Below are 12489 nucleotides of genomic sequence, written 5' to 3'. Positions count from 1 at the left end.
AGACTTTTAAAACTCAGAAAAAGCAGGACTTCTACAAACCCCGTTTCCATATGAGTTGGGAAATTGTGTTTGATGTAAATATAAACGGAATACAATGATTTGCAAATCCTTTTCAACCCATATTCCATTAAATGCACAACAAAGACAATATATTTGATGTTCAAACTCATAAACTTTATTTTTTTTTTCAAATAATAATTAACTTAGAATTTCATGGCTGCAACACGTGCCAAAGTGGTTGAGAAAGGGCATGTTCATCACTGTGTTACATCACATTTTCTTTTAACAACACTCAATAAACGTTTGGGAACTGAGGAGACATATTTTTTTAAGCTTCTCAGGTGGAATTCTGTCCCATTCTTGCTTGATGTACAGCTTAAGTTGTTCAACAGTCCGGGAGTCTCCGTTGTGGTATTTTAGGCTTCTAATGCGCCACTCATTTTCAATGGGAGACAGGTCTGGACTACAGGCAGGCCAGTCTAGTACCCGCACTCTTTTACTATGAAGCCACGTTGCTACACGTGGCTTGGCATTGTCTTGCTGAAATAAGCAGGGGCGTCCATGGTAACGTTGCTGGGATGGCAACATATGTTGCTCCAAAACCTTTATGTACCTTTCAGCATTAATGGTGCCTTCACAGATGTGTAAGTTACCCATGTCTTGGGCACTAATACACCCCCATACCATCACAGATGCTGGCTTTTCAACTTTGCGCCTATAACAATCCGGATGGTTCTTTTCCTCTTTGGTCCAGAGGACACAACGTCCACAGTTTCCAAAAACAATTTGAAATGTGGACTCGTCAGACCACAGAACACTTTGCCACTTTGTATCAGTCCATCTTAGATGAGCTCAGGCCCAGCGAAGCCAACGGCGTTTCTGGGTGTTGTTGATAAACGGTTTGTGCCTTACATAGGAGAGTTTTAACTTGCACTTACAGATGTAGCGACCAACTGTAGTTACTGACAATGGGTTTCTGAAGTGTTTCTGAGCCCATGTGGTGATATCCTTTACACACTGATGTCGCTTGTTGATGCAGTACAGCCTGAGGGATCGAAGGTCACGGGCTTAGCTGCTTACGTGCAGTGATTTGTCCAGATTCTCTGAACCCATCCATCCATTTTCTACCGCTTATTCCCTTCGGGGTCGCGGGGGGGTGCTACAATCGGGCGGAAGGCGGGGTACACCCTGGATATTACGGACCGTAGATGGTGAAATCCCTAAATTCCTTGCAATAGCTGGTTGAGAAATGTTGTTCTTAAACTGTTCAACAATTTTCTCACGCATTTGTTGACAAAATGGTGAACCTCGCCCCATCCTTGTTTGTGAATGACTGAGCATTTCATGGAATCTACTTTTATACCCAATCATGGCACCCACCTGTTCCCAATTTGCCTGTTCACCTGTGGGATGTCCCAAATAAGTGTCTGATGAGCATTCCTCAACTTTATCAGTATTTATTGCCACCTTTCCCAACTTCTTTGTCACGTGTTGCTGGCATCAAATTCTAAAGTTAATGATTATTTGCAAAAAAAAAAAATGTTTATCAGTTTGAACATCAAATATGTTGTCTTTGTAGCATATTCAACTGAATATGGGTTGAAAATGATTTGCAAATCATTGTATTCCATTTATATTTACATCTAACACAATTTCCCAACTCATATGGAAACGGGGTTTGTACAACAAATTCATAGAGATCTTCGTCTAGAAGGAAAGGCGAATGGACTTCATTTACAAGTAAAGGTAAGATATACTGTCTCGTGCAGGGGTCCTCAAACTACGGCCCGTGGGCTGTATGCAGCCCGCCAGCGTCCAAAATCCGGCGCGCGGGAAGTCCCATGTTAAAAAAATAAAAAACTAATTAAAAAAAATATATATATATTTCTAATATTATTATATTTTAAAATATGTCCTTTGTAATCCATTTTCCACCGATTGTTACTCTCGATGTCTCCTAGCCGCTCAGGCATATCATATTGTCTAAAAATGCATTTTCCCATCGATAACGTGACATCATTGCACTCGCGCCACAGTGTCGGGCGAGCACGCAGCAAGTGCGCGCTCTTCAGCCAATTAGTGCGCAAGGAATATATATATATATATATATATATATATATATATATATATATATATATATATATATATATATATATATATATATATATATATACAGTGGGGCAAAAAAGTATTTAGTCAGCCACCGATTGTGCAAGTTCTCCCACTTAAAATGATGACAGAGGTCTGTAATTTTCATCATAGGTACACTTCACCTGTGAGAGACAGAATGTGAAAAAAAAATCCAGGAATTCACATTGTAGGAATTTTAAAGAATTTATTTGTAAATCATGGTGGAAAATAAGTATTTGGTCACTTCAAACAAGGAAGATCTCTGGCTCTCACAGACCTGTAACTTCTTCTTTAAGAAGCTCTTCTGTCCTCCACTCGTTACCTGTATTAATGGCACCCGTTTGAACTTGTTATCTGTATAAAAGACACCTGTCCACAGCCCCAAACAGTCAGACTCCAAACTCCACTATGGCCAAGACCAAAGAGCTGTCAAAGGACACTAGGAAAAGAATTGTAGACCTGCACCAGACTGTGAAGAGTGAATCTACAATAGGCAAGCAGCTTGGTGTGAAAAAATCAACTGTGGGAGCAATTATCAGAAAATGGAAGACATACAAGACCACTGATAATCTCCTTTGATCTGGGGCTCCACGCAAGATCTCATCCCGTGGGGTCAAAATGATCATGAGAACGGTGAGCAAAAATCCCAGAACCAGACGGGGGGATCTGGTGAATGACCTGCAGAGAGCTGGGACCAAAGTAACAAAGGTTACCATCAGTAACACACTATGCCGACAGGGAATCAAATCCTGCAGTGCCAGACGTGTCCCCCTGCTTAAGCCAGTGCATGTCCAGGCCCGTCTGAAGTTTGCCAGAGAGCACATGGATGATACAGCAGAGGATTGGGAGAATGTCATGTGGTCAGATGAAACCAAAATAGAACTTTTTGGTATAAACTCAACTCGTCGTGTTTGGAGGAAGAAGAATACTGAGTTGCATCCCAAGAACACCATACCTACTGTGAAGCATGGGGGTGGAAACATCATGCTTTGGGGCTGTTTTTCTGCTAAGGGGACAGGCCGACTGATCCGTGTTAAGGAAAGAATGAATGGGGCCATGTATCGTGAGATTTTGAGCCAAAACCTCCTTCCATCAGTGAGAGCTTTGAAGATGAAACGTGGCTGGGTCTTCCAGCATGACAATGATCCCAAACACACCGCCCGGGCAACGAAGGAGTGGCTCCGTAAGAAGCATTTGAAAGTCCTGGAGTGGCCTAGCCAGTCTCCAGACCTCAACCCCATAGAAAATCTGTGGAGGGAGTTGAAAGTCCGTGTTGCTCGGTGACAGCCCCAAAACATCACTGCTCTCGAGAAGATCTGCATGGAGGAATGGGCCAAAATACCAGCTACTGTGTGTGCAAACCTGGTGAAGACCTATAGTAATCGTTTGACCTCTGTAATATAACCTTTGTTGGCAATAACAAAGTATTGAGTTGAATTTTTGTTATTGACCAAATACTTATTTTCCACCATAATTTACAAATAAATTCTTTAAAAATCCTACAATGTGAATTCCTGGATTTTTTCCCACATTCTGTCTCTCACAGTTGAAGTGTACCTATGATGAAAATTACAGACCTCTGTCCTCATTTTAAGTGGGAGAACTTGCACAATTGGTGGCTGACTAAATACTTTTTTGCCCCACTGTATATATACGGTATATATATATATATATATATATACGGTATATATATATATATATATATACGGTATATATATATATATATATATATATATACGGTATATATATATATATATATATATATATATATATATATATATATATATATATATATATATATATATATATATATATATATATATATATATATATATATATATATATATATGTATATGTATACAGCCCGGTCCCCGGCCAAATTGTTTTAACCCAATGCGGCCCCCAAGTTCAAAAGCTGTATGTGTTAATTGTATGCTAAGTGTGTTGAAATGTTTTATTCTAGCGTCATACTGTGTGTTTTTGTGATTTTGAGCCGGTGCCATTGCATCATACTGTATGCTTGTAAATCTGACAAGTGGGTCAGTGGCTCCCCAACCTCAAACCTCACTGCACGTCACTGTTCTTTCTTGTTTGTTGAATGTATTAAAAATATATGTAAGACCAGTGTTAAAGTTCACTTTGGAATTCAACAGTGAGGTGCACTTCCTCCTTTAGACAGTGAGAGGCAGCATTGCCTAGTTTACAGCATAGCCCAAGTTAGCAGTGCACAAAAGCAGTTCCTTTTAGGTCTAGTTTAAGCTAGTTCGGTGACGATTTCAAACGTTTTCATCTGCTCAATTCTCATGCCAAACAAAGTATTATCGGTATGTATCGTTGAGTAGCATGGTAATATTTGATTGTGGTGTATTATTCGTTGGCTGTGATGTAATATGGGACATTTTATGGCCAAAAGTCAGTCGTGCTAATTTTTTGGTTGAGTCAAGGAGAAATTGTCCTCCAGTCAATGTCTTTGGAGGGTCACTGTGGTCAACTGACCAACAACTGTTTTTATCAGCTCAGAAATATTTCTAAAGTGAGAAATTTGCTGTCAAAATTGGATCTCGAAATGATCATTCACACGTTCATTTCTTCTCATATTGGCTATTGCAATTCTCTTTTCACTCTTTTCAACAAGTCCACGTTAAAGAGACTTCAGGCGGCTGCCAGACTTTTGACCAGTGCATCCAGAACACCCCATATATTAACCCATTTTTATGCAGTCTGCATTATCTTCCAGTCAAATTCCACATAGAGTTTAAAATTTTCTTCCTGACTTTCTGTGCGTTGCATGGTGGGGCTCCTCAGTAAATCACTGATTTGTTATGCCCCTACACTTAAGGGCGCAGCCTCCGGTCTTCAGGCCAGGGTCTCCTAAATATCCCAACAACCCATTTTAAAACTCGTGGAGACCTGACATTCAAGGCTATAGCTCTCAGACTCTGGAACAACTTGCACCAGTCCCTCTGTGAGCTTGACTGTGTCGACACTTTTAAGAAACATTTGAAGACTTCTCTTTTTAGTAAAGCTTTTAGTGAATGTGCCTTTTAACTGTCATTTTTAATCCACTTGTTATCCTTTTTCTGATGTTGCCCCTGTTGTTTTAAATGAATTGTTGTGTTGATTCACCTATGTTTTGTACAGCGCTGTGGAGGGGGGGTTGTTCTGCGGGCCTGTGAGTAGATTGCCCAGCTGGGGCTTGTTATCTAATCACCTGTCACCCTTATTAGCAGCAGCCGCACGAGACACGTTGTTGGAGTTGCAGCGAGAGAGAGACACGACAAGAGAAAGACTGTCGCCGAACAGTGTGCTGTCGTGGCGTGTGCGCAAATAAAACGCTTCTCAAACCTGACTACCAGGCTCACGAGAGGATCTGTCCTGAGCAGGGGAACCCACGGGAGGGCAACTTCCACATTTTGGCGCCCAAGCAAACTTGATCACCAAGACGATGACAACCTCCGACCCCTTGGCAGTTTTGGGGCGCATTTTTGCGGAGGTGACGGCGGCCAGCCAAAATCAAATAGAGGCGCTCCGACTACAGCTGGCCCAACAGACCCAAATTCTACAGTCGATGGCGGACCGGGTGGGAGAGGCACCGCCAACATCAGCGGCTGTCTCCGTTCAACGCATGGGGGAGAAGGAGGACCCCCAGGCCTTCATAGTCACTTTTGAGGCCACGGCGGCGGCGTGCAGATGGCGGAAAGAGGAATGGGGGATGCGGCTTCTGCCGCTGCTAGCAGGGGAAGCGCAGCGAGCGGCGCATAGCCTGCCTTTGATCATCCTTGTGCTTCATTGCAGTTCCCGGCTGCTGCGGATACAGTGCTTCCCGTGCAGACGGACCCTCAAACGCCTGGGCAGGCGTGCTGGAGGCGTGGGCAGCCCGGTCACGTGTGTCAGAGACCTCTGCGCATGGAGGTGAGGCAGGTGATCCGGGTTGTCGGCCCCACGGTGCCCTGCCCCGGCCCGGGTGAGACGTACTGTATTCCGGTAAGGTACAAGGGAGTACACACCGGGCGATGGTGGATTCGGGCTGTGAGCAGTCCATGATCCACCAGAACCTGGTTCAACCCGGGGCTTTGAGGCAGGCAGCACGGGTGAAAATTAGATGTGTTCATGGGAATGTGCACAAATACCCCGTGGTGCTGGTGGAAATTCAATGTGACAAAAAAAATATAGTGTCAAGGTTGCTGTAAGTACGCATCTTACACACCCCTTAATCCTGGGCACCAATTGGGCGGGGTTTGACGAGTTAGTGACGCAGTGTGCAGGGTGTGTTCATGACCGTTAGGAAAGGGGAATATCTGCGCAGTTCTCAGTGGCGATGCGGGCTCATCCGACACTGCCAAGGGGGAGGGGGAACCGGCGGGGGCTTCGCGGGAAGCCCCACCATCCCCCACTGGCACCCCACAGAAGACTTCCCACTTGAGCAATCTCGGGATGACACTCTGCGCTCGGCCTGGGACCAAGTGATATCTATTGATGGTCAGCTGGTGCGTCACTTTGCTTTAATTAGAGTGAGTCGTGACACTCAAACAGGAGAGGAAATCACCCAGTTGTTGGTGCCGAAACGTCGTAGGGAAATGGTTTTCCAGGCAGCGCACTTTCACCCCATGGCCGGACACATGGGGTATGGATAAAACACTCCACTGGGTAATGGTCCGTTTCTATTGGCCCGGCATCCGGGCAGACGTACGCCGCTGTTGCGCGGCCTGCCCGGACTGCCTGGACTGCCAGCTGGTCAATCCAGCGGCCACCCCCAGGGTGCAAAGGCATCCATTAACACTCATGGAGGTCCCGTTTGAGCGGATTGGCATCGACCTCGTCGGACCATTTCACCCGAGCCACGGGGATATCGTTTTGCGCTAGTCCTGGTGGATTACGCAACTCGCTATCCTGAAGCAGTGCCGTGTAGCGCAAGCGTTGTTTCAGGTCATCTCCCGAGTTGGAATCCCGAAAGAGATTCTGACTGACCAGGGCACGTCCTTTATGTCACGCACGATAAAGGAACTATACGGACTATTGGGAATTAAGGCTATTCGGACCAGCGTCTACCACCCGCAGACCGACGGGCTGGTGGAGCAGCTGAATTAGATGCTGAAATCCATGATCCGTAAGTTTATGCACAAGTACAAACCTAATCGCCAAGTGGCAAGGACCCTTTGTGGTCACACGGTGAGTGACTGATGTGGATGATGATTTCAGGTGTTCGGACCGGGGCGAAGACACCCAAATTTACCACCCCAACCTCCTGAAAGCATGGAAAGAGGCGGAGCCTGTTTCCATGGTGACGGCGGTCAAGGAGAGGGAGGAGTTCGGGCCGGAGGTCCCGCGCTCTGCCCAGCCCTCTGCCCAGCCCTCCCACCTCCTCTGTGATAATCAGCTTACACCAGCACAGAGAGCAGATGTTGCCCGGCTGCAGCAGCGCTTTTCTGATGTGTTCTCCCCGCCGGCTCGGCCGCACGAACCTCATCCAACTTCATATTGAGACCAGCCCGGATGTGACGGTGCGGTCTTGGCCCTACAGGCTGCCCAAACACAAACACAAAGTGGTTCGGGAAGAATTAAAATCTATGCTGGAGTTAGGGGTAATAGAAGAATCCCACAGTGCGTGGTGCAGCCCCATCGTTCTGGTAGGGAAGAAGGATAGGTCTGTGCGGTTCTGTGTGGATTACCGCAAGGTGAATGAAGTGTCACGCTTTGACGCCTACCCGATGCCCCGAGTCGACAAGCTCCTGGATCGGCTAGGCACTGCACGTTTTTTCACGACACTGGATTTGACCAAAGGTTACTGGCAGATTCCTTTGGAAAGGAACGGAAAAAACGGCATTCTCCACTCCGGAAGGATTGTACCAATTCGTGACACTTCCGTTCGGCTTGTTCGGTGCGCCCGCCACATTCCAGCGCCTTATGGGCGCTGCATACGCGGCCACTTATCTGGATGACGTCATCATCCAGAGTGGCGGCTGGGAAGAACACATGCGATGCTCGAATCCCTGAGGCAGGCAGGGCTCACCGCCAACCCGGCGAAGTGTGCGGTTGGCCGGAGGGAGGCACGGTATCTGGGGTACCACTTGGGAGGAGGGCAGGTACACCTGCAGATAGATAAAACAGCAGCAATTGTGGCCTGCCCGACTACCAAAGACGAAAAAAGAGGGTGAGGCAGTTTTTGGGACTGGCAGGCTACTTACCAGAGGTTTATCCCCCGGTTTGCGGACCTGACCAGTCCACTAACTGACCTCACCCGAAAGGGTGCTCAAGATCTGGTCCAGTGGACGGAGCAGTGCCAGCAGATATTTGAGAGGGTTAAGAAGGCCCTCTGCGAGGAGCCGGTCCTGCACATGCCAGATTTTTCTCTCCCGTTCTGTTTGCAGGCTGACGCGTCGGGCAGAGGGCTGGGAGATGTTTTGTCCCAGCAGGTGGGAGGCGTCGACCACCCCATTCTTTACATCAGTTGAAAACTCTCAGACGGGAGGCGAGGTACAGCACGGTGGAGAGGGAGTGCCTCGCCTTCCGGTGGGCGGTCAGTGCCCTCCGGTACTACCTCTTGGGGCGCTCATTCGGCCTCTGCTCGGACCACAAACCCCTCCAGTTGCTCCACCGCATGAAGGATGCCAACGCGCGGATCACCCGTTGGTATCTAGCTTTGCAGAGCGGGGTGTGTAAGGACCGGCCTCGAAGCCAGCGGCAGGTGAGTAGATTGTCCAGCTGGGGGTTGTTGTCTAATCACCTGTCGCTCTTATTAGCAGCAGCTGGAACGAGACACGTTGTTGGAGTTGGAGCGAGAGAGAGACACGCCGAGAGAAAGACTGTAAGCAAAAGACTGAAAAGTTGCAGAACAGTGTGCTGTCGTGGCGTGTGCGCAAATAAAACGCTTCTCAAACCTGACTACCGGGCTCACGAGAGGATCTGTCCTGATCAGGGGAACCCACGGGAGGGCAACTTCCACAAGCGCTTTGTGATTTTATCTGTGAAAAGCGCTTTATAAATAAAATGTATTTACTTACATCCAGGCCATCTGTGTATTTTTAATAACCAATGACAAGAAAGACAACACTTGGTCAACTTGGTAATCAACGTCAAAGAAGAGGACCACCCTGTCCTCCTTTTTCCAAACGGACTGATTTTTTTTCAGTAAGGACATCCTGCAAAAATAGTATAGCAGGATATGTTGAAGAGGTTAATTTAGCCTACTAATGTGTATTAATAAATGGTTGATTTATATCACACCTCTGATGAAGGCTGCAGAAGCAAAATAGCCGAAACTTGTCAGGTACAAAACTTTACCTTACTAGTCTATATAAATCAACCATTTATTAATAGTATAGCAGGATGTGTGTCAATGTGCAGTTGCTACATAAAGACATAATGTTTCCCTGCCATCACATATATTCTGCTTAAAAACCTCTTAAGGCCCAAGCTGTTTGTTTACATGCTTTTTTTTATTTCTCTTTGCTATTTGGGCTTATTGGACCCTAATTAGAATAAAAACTAAGAATCATCTTTTGATATGATGTACTTAGTCCATAAGTAACAAATGTGTACTTCATGTTTAGTGACATGCTAATTCTTATTTTTACACTTTTTTTTCCAAATTCCATTGTATATTATACTCTTCTGACACCACCAGATGGCAGTATAAGTGTCCACATAAGCGGCCATAAGACGCCAATTCAGTAGTGTACACAATTTTGGAAATAAGAGCTAAAAGGTGATGTCCACGCATGTGGCCACTAAGCCTTAGAGGTGTCATTTTGATATGTATTGCAAAATCACTTCAACATGTAAGGTTTTATCCTAGGTATGCATTCCAAAGGCAAAGCACTAGTTAGATGTCTTTGGTGTTTGGCTTGTTGAGCAATCCCCGAAATTAAAATAGTCACTTTCTTAAATGGATACATAATAAGCATGAATGTACAAGCCAGTTTTTTGAGACCCGTATTTTGTTAATGTGGACAGGATGGAGCAGCACTTTGTATGTTGTTTTTTTTTCATACTTAACTCACACCACTAGAAGACACTTGATTGTTGTGTATGTTAATCAAGTTACTAATGTGATGTCATAGTGAAGACTGATGAAAGGTAATGTTTATTTTCAAAAATGGGCGATATTATGATTACATTTCTACATTTAAAACACTTCCTTGTGGTCTACATAAATTATTTTCAAACTAGTGTTATGCAGGCTCCATCTAGTTGTAGGCCAAATAATCACTGAATTAACAATTCAAGCATAGTGTCAATGTTCAAACAGTGTGTAATATTACAGTGGCCAAAATGTTAACTATATTTGTGAAATAAAACCTCTGCCTTGTTTTTAATGAATACTTAGGCCCATAATATGCTACTGTATTCTAAAATTGGTTATTATGATAGTTCTTGGAAAGCCAATTTTTTTCGGTGGTGGTACTTGATGAAACAAGTTTGAGAACCACTGGACTACAACATCAGACTACAATCGACCCACACCCCATCTGAGATCGGCAGACAGCTCGCAATCGACATAATGGGTACCCTTGACGGCATAAGCGCCATTTGTTACAAAAGGCATTATTCATATTGTGGTATAATATGAAGATATGTGCTTTAAGTTCATTCCAAAGGAATATATGTGCAGTATGAAGAAAAAGTTATGGTGTAATCATCACTGTACTTTAATTTGAAGGTTTGCAACTTCTGCCTGTATGTGAACTGAACAGGAAATGTTGTGTTTTCGTAAATGTGTTCTGTGACATCAATACAGATGTTGATGGGGACAGGAGAGCAACATGAATGTTCTACCGTGTGAGTAGATACACAGCCAACTCAACGAGTAACACCCATTCCTGTATGGAAGTACAATTGTCTCACATCAAATTATATATATCAATATGATATTAATACATATGCATATATTAATAAATATACAAATACAAATGTGACATACAAATAAATAAATAATTTGTATAAATAAACGCGTATTTGTAAATATATTTTTGAGATTTGAAAAGTAATAACTAGTATTGATAACTGTTTCAGGTGTGTTGAAGTAGTTATATGGGTTATTCTTGTTTAGCGGTTTTCTACCTTCAAGGTACTCAAAGTGCTTTGATTCTTTTTTTTCTCCTCCGACTTCCACTTCTACTTCGTTAGATATTTTGGATGTTGCCAGACGTCGTCGTCACATCAACACCTGTACAAGCTAAGAGACTGACTAAACTATCTAGTAGATACAACCATGGCACTACTACAACACACCTGAAACAGTTATCAATACTAGTTATTACTTACCCATCCATTTAATCCACTGTATGACCCTCCCTAGTGTGCCTCTGATTGGCTGGACAGTGTCTGACCATGTCTGTGACCCAGACCGCTCTGTCAGTATGGGTATATTGTATGTATATACTGTATTTTCGTGCCAAAAAAAGTGAGCAAAATGGTTAAAGGATTATTGATAATATAGTGTAATAAGACTGGTAAATGAATCATTATATATAATGATAATGATGACGAAAAAGCTAGTTATATGATTTATAAGGGGTGAGAGTATGAAAGTTTCACTTCTTCCTACTCTATTTCTTTACCTTACTGTAATGTTATCAAGATTATTTCCTTTTTTCATAATTTTTTCTTTTGCTTTGTTTTTAACATGTCCCAAAAAAACTACTACTACCAACTTGTACAACATGCACAGTAAAGAAAATCAAACAAAAACATTTATTCATGTAAAACAAATATCACCTAACATCTTTGACAATCGAAGCATGATCGTAAAAATCCACATTTTGTGTTATTGATGTGTGAAACTGCTATATAAACATGGAAGGGTGCCTCCTCTCCTCTAAATGCAAGGGCTCCTAAAGCAGGATTACGAATTCTGTATTCTTACAAAATAGAACATATATATATATATATATATATATATATATATATATATATATATATATATATATATATATATATATATATATATATATATATACAAACCCTGTTTCCATATGAGATGGGACATTGTGTTAGATGTAAATATAAATGGAATACAATGATTTGCAAATCATTTTCAACCAATATTCAATTGAATGCACTACAAAAACAAAATATTTGATGTTCAAACTCATAAACTTTTTTTTTTTTTTTGCAAATAATGATTAACTTAGAATTTCATGGCTGCATCATGTGCCAAAGTAGTTGGGAAAGGGCATGTTCACCACTGTGTTACATGGCCTTTCCTTTTAACAACACTCAGTAAACGTTTGGGAACTGAGGAGACACATTTTTTAAGCTTCTCAGGTGGAATTCTTTCCCATTTTTGCTTGATGTACAGCTTAAGTTGTTCAACAGTCCGTGTGTCTCCGTTGTGGTATTTTAGGCTTCATAATGCGC

This window comes from Nerophis lumbriciformis, linkage group LG10 (genome assembly GCF_033978685.3).
Source record: "Nerophis lumbriciformis linkage group LG10, RoL_Nlum_v2.1, whole genome shotgun sequence".
Lineage (NCBI taxonomy): Eukaryota > Metazoa > Chordata > Actinopteri > Syngnathiformes > Syngnathidae > Nerophis > Nerophis lumbriciformis.
The sequence above is the reverse complement of the archived record's forward strand: the minus strand, read 5'-3'. Positions refer to the sequence as shown.